Genomic DNA, 9505 nt, shown 5'->3' with positions numbered 1-9505 from the left:
CTTTTCTCAACAGCTAGTACTTAGAGAGGTAGAGGAGGCAATAGCAGTGACAGTCTGTCGGATAGTGTAGTGAAGTACAATAGCAAAATATTACTTGAGGTGCCATTTGATGTTGTTCAGATGTGGACCAGCATAAACCCCTGCTGGGAGGACCTTTTCCAGCAGTTTGGAATGTTCTGTCTGATATTTTTGACCCTGCCAGCGTGAAGATTAGGATCGGGATCAGTTTTTCAGGTTGATAGACCTAAAAGAGCATCTGCTGCTGAAACTACAGGTGTGCATTTATTAGCATTGGAATCAAAGTCGCGTAACGTTAAAACGAGTGCAGATGTCGTCTTGCGATTAATTCACGGCCATCCAATATGCGTCTGTGGCATCGGGGGTCGAGAGCATTAAAAATGTGACATGGCAGGATCGGTTGCATCATGTTCATCCTCTGTGTAGCTGGCATGTTGTCCTGACTGCAGAGCATGTTCCCTCTAAACGTAAAATAGAACCCTACTGTACCGAAGTTGATGTTTGTAGACGTATAGGGCAGCTTACTCCAAAAAAAAAAAAAAAAAAAAAAGACATAAAAAGAGAAAAGAAAAAGATCGCCCTCACTACGGCTGAATGATATCTCTGGATTTTAGAAACTCAATACACTGAACAGGCTACCAGAAAACTGTGTCGGTTTCTGTCTGGAAGTTATAAAGAGGTTCAGTGGACTGCATGACTCAAAAGTGGAGCCACTATAACAATAACAGCTTGTATTAATTCAGAATTATAAGTGAGAAAGTGCTGCTGTCTAACAGTGATGAATCCCCAGCCCTCACAAAAAGGTTCAGTTGAGAAACAAGAATTTACCGAACCCAGGTGGTGCTTTGTGTGGACACAGCTGCCATGGTTGCTAATGATGTTTTTAAGGCTTGTAATTGTTGTCATAATATACTGTGCATATCTTATTTTTTGAGAGAAGTTATTTTAAGATGAGGACTTAATTGTCTCATCTCCAGATAGCAAACAGTTCTAGTTGGCCAGTTGTAGCCTGAACAGCCTAAACAGGCTTTAAACCAAACCTGGTGTAAATGAGCTGATAAAAGACTGAGAATTAACTGATTGATCAATGAAGTAGTCAAAGTAAATTAAAAAAATTATATTCACTCAAAGAATTAGAAAAATAATTCCTACCTGGGTAATAAGTTAAAACCACATTGTTTTGCTAATCTTTTATATACACATTTATTTTTTTTTATGTAATTCAATTAATTCCTTCAATTGATCATTTTATTTTCTAGTGATAATTCAGATCTTCTTGTTTCTTCATACTGTGGCCTCAACAAAAAACACACTGCCAGGGAAATAGATTTTTCATAGGAAAGGAAATCAGAGTGAAACCGGCAGTTGTTTTCCTGTTTGCTCTCTGATGTCAGATATGTACAGTATAACCGACCAGTCACAAGAGTTTCTTTGGCATGTTTAGACGAATGTTGAAGCTACTTCGATCCTTTTGACCCCTTCCTCTCTGAGAAAACACATTGCACAGCACTGACCGTTGCAGCCTGGTGCCTTACAGGCAGTGAATGAGCCTCAAACAAAATGCTCACAACATAAATCTGGCGCAATAGAGGATCCGTTCTCTCAAATATAATGTGTTATAATGATTTGTTTGTCTTTGGATCTATACAGAGTGCTATCTAAATATTTAAGATTTGAATAACAAACTCATTCTATTAATGAAAATTTGTTTTAAAAAGATCAAAAATAAGTTGGGAGCTGCTGCTTTTCGGGTGATGAAAACATCTCAAAAATTCTCTCAGAAATTAGTAGAAACTTGCTCACAGTGTGTCCAAGAGCAACTCCACACTGTGCCCTGTGGAGGAAAACACTGCTGCGCTGACCACTGTTATGGACAGCATCACAGGCTGCATCCACGCTCATGCGTTTACGCCCAGCATCCACACGACGTCTGCGTTTTAGAACTCGTAACGGAGCGTTTTGAAAACGCTGCCGACCCCGTTTTTGTTTGAAAACTCAGGGATTACGTTTTAGTGTGGACGGGCGGAAACAGACCTTCTGAAACGACGACACAGACGCCCGCATTTGCTTCTGATTGGGTCACGACATGTCCTTCGCTGATTTGTCACACCCCCGTCACGTGATCAGACTTGACTATCAGTGGTTAATTGAAATGGTCACTAATCACAGGTGTTGCCAACCTTGTTGTCTGTGCTGTGTGCACTTAAATTCAGTACTTGCTGTGTGACGACTGCCAGTCTGTGCGTTGCCGTGTTGACCGCCTTACATTTGTGCTACTTTCAGTAGCAGTTCCACCTTCTCTTTGGTGTTAAAATGTTTTTGTTTTGAAATGAAAAAGCATTTGTGTTAATGCAGCCGCGGTTTCATGTGGTCAGGTGTGCTTTGTTGTACCTCAGCCAGCGGTGGTGCATTGCACTGTGAAGTGCTGCACCTTAAAGGTTGAGGTCAGAGCATTCGGCAACCGATCGATGGCAGCACAGGTGGGATTATTAATCTGGGTGGAGTCACTATTAAAATCAGTCCCATCGCTGCATGATTCCACAAAACCCTGGATTATGCTTAACGACTGAATTCTTTCATTTTAGAAAGGATTGCTTTCTTGTTAAATCTGTTCAAAAGCTGAAGTCTAAAAATGACTATTATAACCCCCTGAAGTCTTCAGATGTGAGGTCACCAGGCAACCAGTAGACACTTCAGGAAGTTATCAGCACTTAAACCCTGATATACTGCAGCTTGTCATTTTTTAAATTAAATAATGGAGTCATAAAGTGTTTATTTATATATATATAATATAGGGCACTGAACATATTATCTTCCTTATATATATATATATATGTTATATGATAATATGTTCAGTTTTGAAGGAAACTGGTCTGGAGGAATGCATTGAAAGTGCGTCATCTTTCACTCTCACGCTCACGCGCTGGACTGTCCCGAAGAATTTTAGAGCTTGACACAGTTTCAAATTGTCTTGAAGGGACCTGATTTTCAAGGCCTAATTAAAGCAACTTCTCCTGTTCAGAACCGGACAGCAACCTAAAGCCTGACCTGACAGTACTGAGCACATGTTTTCCCATGGTGCAAAGCAGCTCTTAATTTATTGATTTCAAGACAAAAAAGGTCACTTTGTATAGATCTGGAGGAAAGGGGGGAAAATTTGAACTTGTATAGCACAAAAGAATAAGCAAAAAACTAAGGTGGGTTTTCAGCTGTTCCTACAATGTGAACGGGCACAGATGATTTCAAGAATTAGCTCATTTCTTTGCCCATATTCCCTGTCAGTGTCTTTGTTGCACACTGTTAATGGACTGAAACATCAAGACTGCAAATGGGAAAAAAAAAAAAAAAAAACACGCATTGAAGTGCATAATGCTACTGTTTACAGGCACGCATCTCTGTCTCATTCTGCCCCATAGCATGAATCCCATTGGTTGATTGAACAGGGAGCCATTTTCCATTCAAAGTCAAACCAACCAATGTTGAGCTGGGCTGCTTGAGACAATCAGAAGGGATTTCCAGACCAGCGTCCCACCATTTCAGATGACGCAAGATGTTTGCCCTTTTGAGTTGTGGAATTAGATCAGAACAAAATAATGCCACACTCACTCACAGACCTCAAAAAACTGCCCATCCCGGCATCCCTTTACTTTCGTCTGACCTTTGCCCGTGGCCAAACTTCTGTCTCAAAATGAAACTCATCACCAATTTCATTTTCCACAAATTTAATCTCAAGGTGACCACAAAATTCAGAGCTTATAGGGGAGGACTTTCTTTGGTAAAATGTCAAACAAAAGATGAAAAAAAAAACAAAAGAAGCAAAAGAACAAATATTTATTCCAGTAGAAAAATAATAGATGAATATTTGCTGGCGATTATTTTTATAACAAATAAATGTACATAATGTCTTTGAGAGATGCTATTTGCTGTATACTTGTGCTAAAATGAGACGACGACCCATGTGGGACACTTGGAACAACAGCAAGGTCCAGTATACAAAGTTTCAGTAATGTGCAATACAAAACGGCATGCTGTTTTAAAATGAGGAACTTCATGTACTGTACTATGCAACCGCAAACTGTGTACATCGCTTCATGCTGTGGCTTCTCCAACCACCCTTTTCCAAGCAGCTTCATCTGGACTTTTAAGGGATTTTTTGTGTTTCTATTTTTTTCTGTGGAAGATGAAAACCTAAGCAGTTAATGCGGTATTGCATGCATAATATACCATTCTAATTTATAAAAAGGAATTAAAGAAAAAAAAATTCGAGGTGATTGTGTTTAAGGAAAAGCTACAAGTGACTTAAAACATTTCTTTTTCAAAATAAAAGAATCATTCTAAAGTTGTTTGGTGTTTTTTGACTGGAATGAATGTGTACCACAAATCTTGAAAGGTTCGGTTGCAGTTTTTTGATGCTTTTTCAATTTGTGATTGAGTTTTAGATTAGATTATTAACAAATGGGCAGAAATATGGGGACTTTTGAGGCACTCCAATAAGATCACTGTATTTTCAGCCAGTTCCCAAACTCTAAACTTGAACCTGTGTGAATGCTGACATCTAGTGTTGAAAAGCAGGTACTTCTACCTGCTGCTGGAGGGCAGGGTAAACAGTAAACAGTAAACCATGTCTTTTCACATTTTGGCAAATTGGCACCATTAAAAAAAAACAAACATGATTCTCAGGCAAGTTCTGGTGTTATGTGTAGCTTTTTTTTTTCTATGATTCATATGTGGATTTATTGATTTTATATTGATCTCTTCCACCCCACCACTTCAGTAACTCCACCATCTGAGTAACTCCACCGCCGGACCAGCCGGACAAGTTTACCAGCTCAGATTGGAATAATTACATAATATCACCTCGCCTTGCCCTTCTACATCCATCTCTTTCTGTGCGGGTGTCTGTCCCCTACCCCCCCACTTCCTTATGAGCTCCGCACTGACCCACATCTGCTCAGCTCACCTGCTGTGCTATCCTGACCGGGCCCCCCACCCCATTCAGAATTTTAAAAAAAAGAGGGCCCCCTAGGGTGGCAACCATAATAATTATAATAATTAAAGAATTAAAGAACATTTATTTTCTAATCTGATCCATCCCTGTTTCATGGTTGGACAACAATAATCTGAAGGCGTCCACTTGAAAAAAAGTTTAAATGCATTTAAATGCAAGTTTCTTTTGAGTGTTGGTACTCCAGCCCCCACTATCCCGTTGTGTTTTCTGTGTATGAATCACAGCAGCGCTGTTTTCTTCTGCAATGTGTTTGGGTGTCATGTAACAAGCTGTGTTGTGCAGTGAGTGAATGGGTAGAATAGCAGCGACATCTTATTGTGGTCAAACATGTGGTCAGTAACCGAGCACAGCTGGGGATGCAGTGTCCTTGTGGTTCCTTCATAGTGATATGTGTGTGTGTGCCCATCTGATTGGTTGTACCAGGGTTGCCAGTGTGCAGAGTGAACCGGGCCAGCAGAACCATCTGATCACGCCCCCTTTAGGAAGAAAGCGAGGCCTCAGACAGGTGTGGACATCAGTCTTTCATGGTTTTATTTACATCATGATAACGAAAATGAGCCATTTTAATATGAGCAATAACTGTGAAAAATGACATTTATGCTGATTTTGACACTCCACTTCACTGTGACTTTCCTGCAGCTGCGGCGCCCCCTGCTGTCCATACCAAAGAATGAACCACGTGGTCGGTCTGGAGCGAGGCTTTCCACAAGACAGCCCACAGCCCAAGATAGAGGAATCCATGTCAGCTCAACAGAATTTTGGTTAAATTTTTAATAATGACAAACAGACAGGTATAGCTCAGCAGAATAAGCAGCTGAGGGGGGTGTTATGGCTCCTGTGTGTGTGTGTGAGACGTGGCAGGATCAATCCAAGCTGTGGAGTTTTTTCAGTTTTCACCTCGGTCATCAGAATGATAAATACAACATCCAACCAACACACTCACAGCCTCAGGTGTAGCTCAGGGAGATCAGTTACTGCTCCCTGATAAACTGAAAGGGATTGAACCAACACAATTGTACACTTCAGATGCAGCTCAGTGAGTGAGGCTGCTGATGGCTGATGATTGATAGTGGAGGGTTCAAACCTATGGTTGGATTTTGAGGATGTCTGGTAATCATAATGTTCTTTTCCCCCATATTGTAGAGAAAAGCAATAGGAGACGTCAGCTCAACCATCCTCTAGATGGCTCAGTGAGGAAGCACTGAGCTGCTGATTTTCAGCACTCTCAGGTTGTGGGTTCAAAACCTGATTAGACAATTTTTTCAAAGTTTTCTCCTCAGTCATGTGAACAACTATTACAACATCCACCAACTCCTTTCCAGCCTCAGGTGTAGCTCATTGAGCTCAGGTGTTGCTGCTTGCTAGTCAGAGGTTGCTGGATCAAATTCAAGCTCACCCATTAGGAGATTTTCTGTTTTCTCCTCAGTGATTAGAAGAATAAATAGAAGTTTCGAAAAGCGCACAGCAAGCTGAGGTACAGCTCAGAGAGATCAGTTGGTGATACTGTTGGAACCTGATGATCTGAGGTCAATTGATCAAATCCTAGTTCTCCTCTTGTGATATTTTCACTGCTTTCTTTCCAGACTAATGTAAGTGATAAATAGCAGTTCCAACCACACTATAGCAAGCTCAGGTGTAGCTCAGTGTGATGTTGATGCTACCTAATGACATGAGGTTGACAGATCAAAACCAAGCTGAGTGCTCTAGATATTTTCATGGTTTTCTCTTCAGAGTGATGTGAACAAACAACAAATAGAAGTTCCAAGCACTATTGAACAAGCTTGGGAACAGCTCAGTGAAATAAGATGCTGGGCCTGAAAGCTGAGGTTGACAGATCAAACCCAAGCTGTTCACTGGTAATGTTTTTTTGTTTTCTCTTCAGACTAATGTGAACAACAAGTAGAAGTTCCGAAAAACACTTTACAAGCTCAAGGACAGCTCAGTGAGATAAGATGCTGTCCTTCAAGTAGAGGTTAAAGGATTGAATCCAAGCTAATCCCTCCAGATCTTTTCACAATTTTCTCTTCAGACTAATGTGAGCAATAAATAGAAGTTCCGAGCAGAACACAGTAAGTTCAAGTACAGCTCAGTGAGATAAGATGCTTATGTGGTTGCTGAGGTTGCTGGATCAAACCCAGGTTTCCTCCTGGTGATGTTTTCACAGTTTTCTCTTCAGACTAATGTGAGCATTAATAGAAGTTCCGAGCAGGTCATAGTAAGCTCAGGTACAGCTCAGTGTGATAAGTTGGTGGTGCTGATACCTGGGGTTGCTGGATCAAATCCAGGCTTCCTCCTGCTGATGTTTTCCAGATTTTCTCTCCACAGTGATGTGAAGAATAAATAGAAGTTCCGAACAGGTCTGAGTGCGTAGGGGCTCGGTGGGGCAGCGGGATGCGTTCCGGCTTGGTTAAGCCTCTGTGACACGGAGTGTTGCAGATATGGTTCGAATCCCGTGTAACCCCGGGTCCTGGCGCGGTGGGAGGTGGGCCGGGTGGGGGCCGAGCCCCCCGGGTTCCTGGAGAGATGAAGGCAGGGGGTTATAGAAGAAGAAACAAAAACCAGCTGAAATTTTAGCAATTTTTTTGCGGCGTCATGGTGGCGCCCCCACCCCCCTTTTCTTTATTGTTAAGAAGGGCATGCATGTGCGCGGCGTACATCGTGCGTGGGTGATGTGCAATTTTTTGGGGGGCGGGAAGGCAACACATCTGTGTTTGTTTTTAACGGTGTTCCTGGATGCAGGAGGTTATACAAGAAGAAAGCACATCCAGCTGGCATTTTAGAAGAAGAAGAAGAAGAAGAAGAAGAAGAAGAAGAAGAAGAAGAACATCATCATCATCAACAACAAGATGACATTTGGATAAAATGTTTTTTGAATTTCTGCACAACATCATGGCGTCATAGTAGTGGAAAAATGAATACTATAGCTGGGAGCAAGCTCCAATGTAGCAGTGAGAGATTGATGGGGTGGGGGGGGTAAAGGGTTTTTGTGTATGGACCGCCTGCTGCAGCCAGTCCATGATGATGATGATGAGCATGCAATGAGTATTCTAGCAAAGCAGAAGAATGGGACAGACAGATATGATGAAAATGAACACGGAGGGATGGAGTGGCTCTGCACTCCACAATTGTGGATAGGATAGAATAGAATAGAATAGAATAGAATAGGGGGCAGGTGGGGGATGCCCTGAGCTGGCCAGCAGTGTGATGTGTGAAAGTGAAGAGAGCAGTTTGACCTGGATGGGATGTAAAAGAGCTGCTGTCATGACAATCACAGTGCTACACAACAAGCCAAAAAAGTGTGTGAGATGGTGTGGTTGGTTGGTGCATTGAGGTGTCTCAAGGTAATGATGGGTTAGCACATCAATCATGATGTTATGGATATGACATAGAGTACTGTGAAAAGATGGTAAGAATGAAAAATCCAAATTATAAGTGGTTATTGTGGTTGCAAGCTTGGGTGAGGATTAATGGTGTCCTCAGTGCTGAGAAATAGAGGCAGATACTTGTGAGAGGTGAGGACTCACAGGGAACAGAGTGCAGACAGCAGTTGTTCTTCTTGTTGATTTTGATGTGATGTGACTTTTTAAAAAATAGTAATAAAGTCAACACGACTGACCAGGACGAAGGCTAAAGCTTGACGCAGGAAATGGTCATCCCAACCTCCGATGTCGGCCATGGCCACCAGTGTGGCAACCACCCAGTGGGAGCTGGGGTCGCAAGGGGCAACGCCTTCTCATCGTTCCTCTGTGGAGGAAAAACAGAAATGGAAAAGAAAGGCTTGCAATTAGACTTTGATTTGTGTGAAAAGACATCTGTTCATTTGTTCCAAACAAGAAATGGTTGAAATGCTAGTTCCACTGCTGTTACAAAGTCGTTCATCAAAGGAACCCAGGGGGCCTTGGCCCTGCTCCAGGTATCAGGGTCGTCACAGGATCTGCTTTCAAATTTCAAGGTCAATGTAATCAATGTGACGTGCGTTACGTTAGCATAGCACTGATCAATACACTGATGGAGCAAGAGCAAGAAATAAAGGTGACCTGTACAACAACAACGAACAAACGGCTACAAAATTATGGCAACTCACCGACGGAGTTTCAGAGCGGACAAAGGTCCAGACGATCCAATGTAGTCAAATATTTAGTGTAAAACATTAGAGATACACAGTTGTTATATCGGAGTTGCTAATCTTTGACGTTGATGTGTTGATGTGTTGCATTCTTCTTCTTCTGTTGAATTTTACATTGGTTGGCATCCATTACCGCCATCTGCTGGATTGATTTTCACAATGAGAACTACTGACGGTGTCCGCGTGTGTGCACAGTCATCAGCAGGACTTGTCTTTAATATCCTCCTCAGTTTCATAGAATGCTAACTTCAGTGGAATGCTGTTGGTCGAAATTAAACAGAACTTACTCTGCTCCCTTTGGGTCTTTGTGCCCCCCACCGTCATTTTGAAGTCAGCTGACATGTATGTATGTA

At 41.9% G+C, this 9505-nt stretch overlaps 1 long non-coding RNA gene across 1 annotated transcript; it reads right to left on the bottom strand.

Moving 5' to 3' along the window:
- Nucleotides 1-5566: 5566 nt before the first annotated feature.
- On the bottom strand, nucleotides 5567-9300 carry LOC121627157. The gene is made up of 3 exons (XR_006008006.1): nucleotides 9111-9300; nucleotides 8643-8770; nucleotides 5567-7541 (listed from the first exon to the last, which is right to left on the bottom strand). It is a non-coding gene; the product is annotated as an uncharacterized LOC121627157 (long non-coding RNA).
- Between the last annotated feature and the right edge of the window lie 205 nt (nucleotides 9301-9505).

This window comes from Chelmon rostratus, chromosome 24 (genome assembly GCF_017976325.1).
Source record: "Chelmon rostratus isolate fCheRos1 chromosome 24, fCheRos1.pri, whole genome shotgun sequence".
NCBI lineage: Eukaryota > Metazoa > Chordata > Actinopteri > Chaetodontiformes > Chaetodontidae > Chelmon > Chelmon rostratus.
The sequence above is the reverse complement of the archived record's forward strand: the minus strand, read 5'-3'. Positions and strand labels throughout refer to the sequence as shown.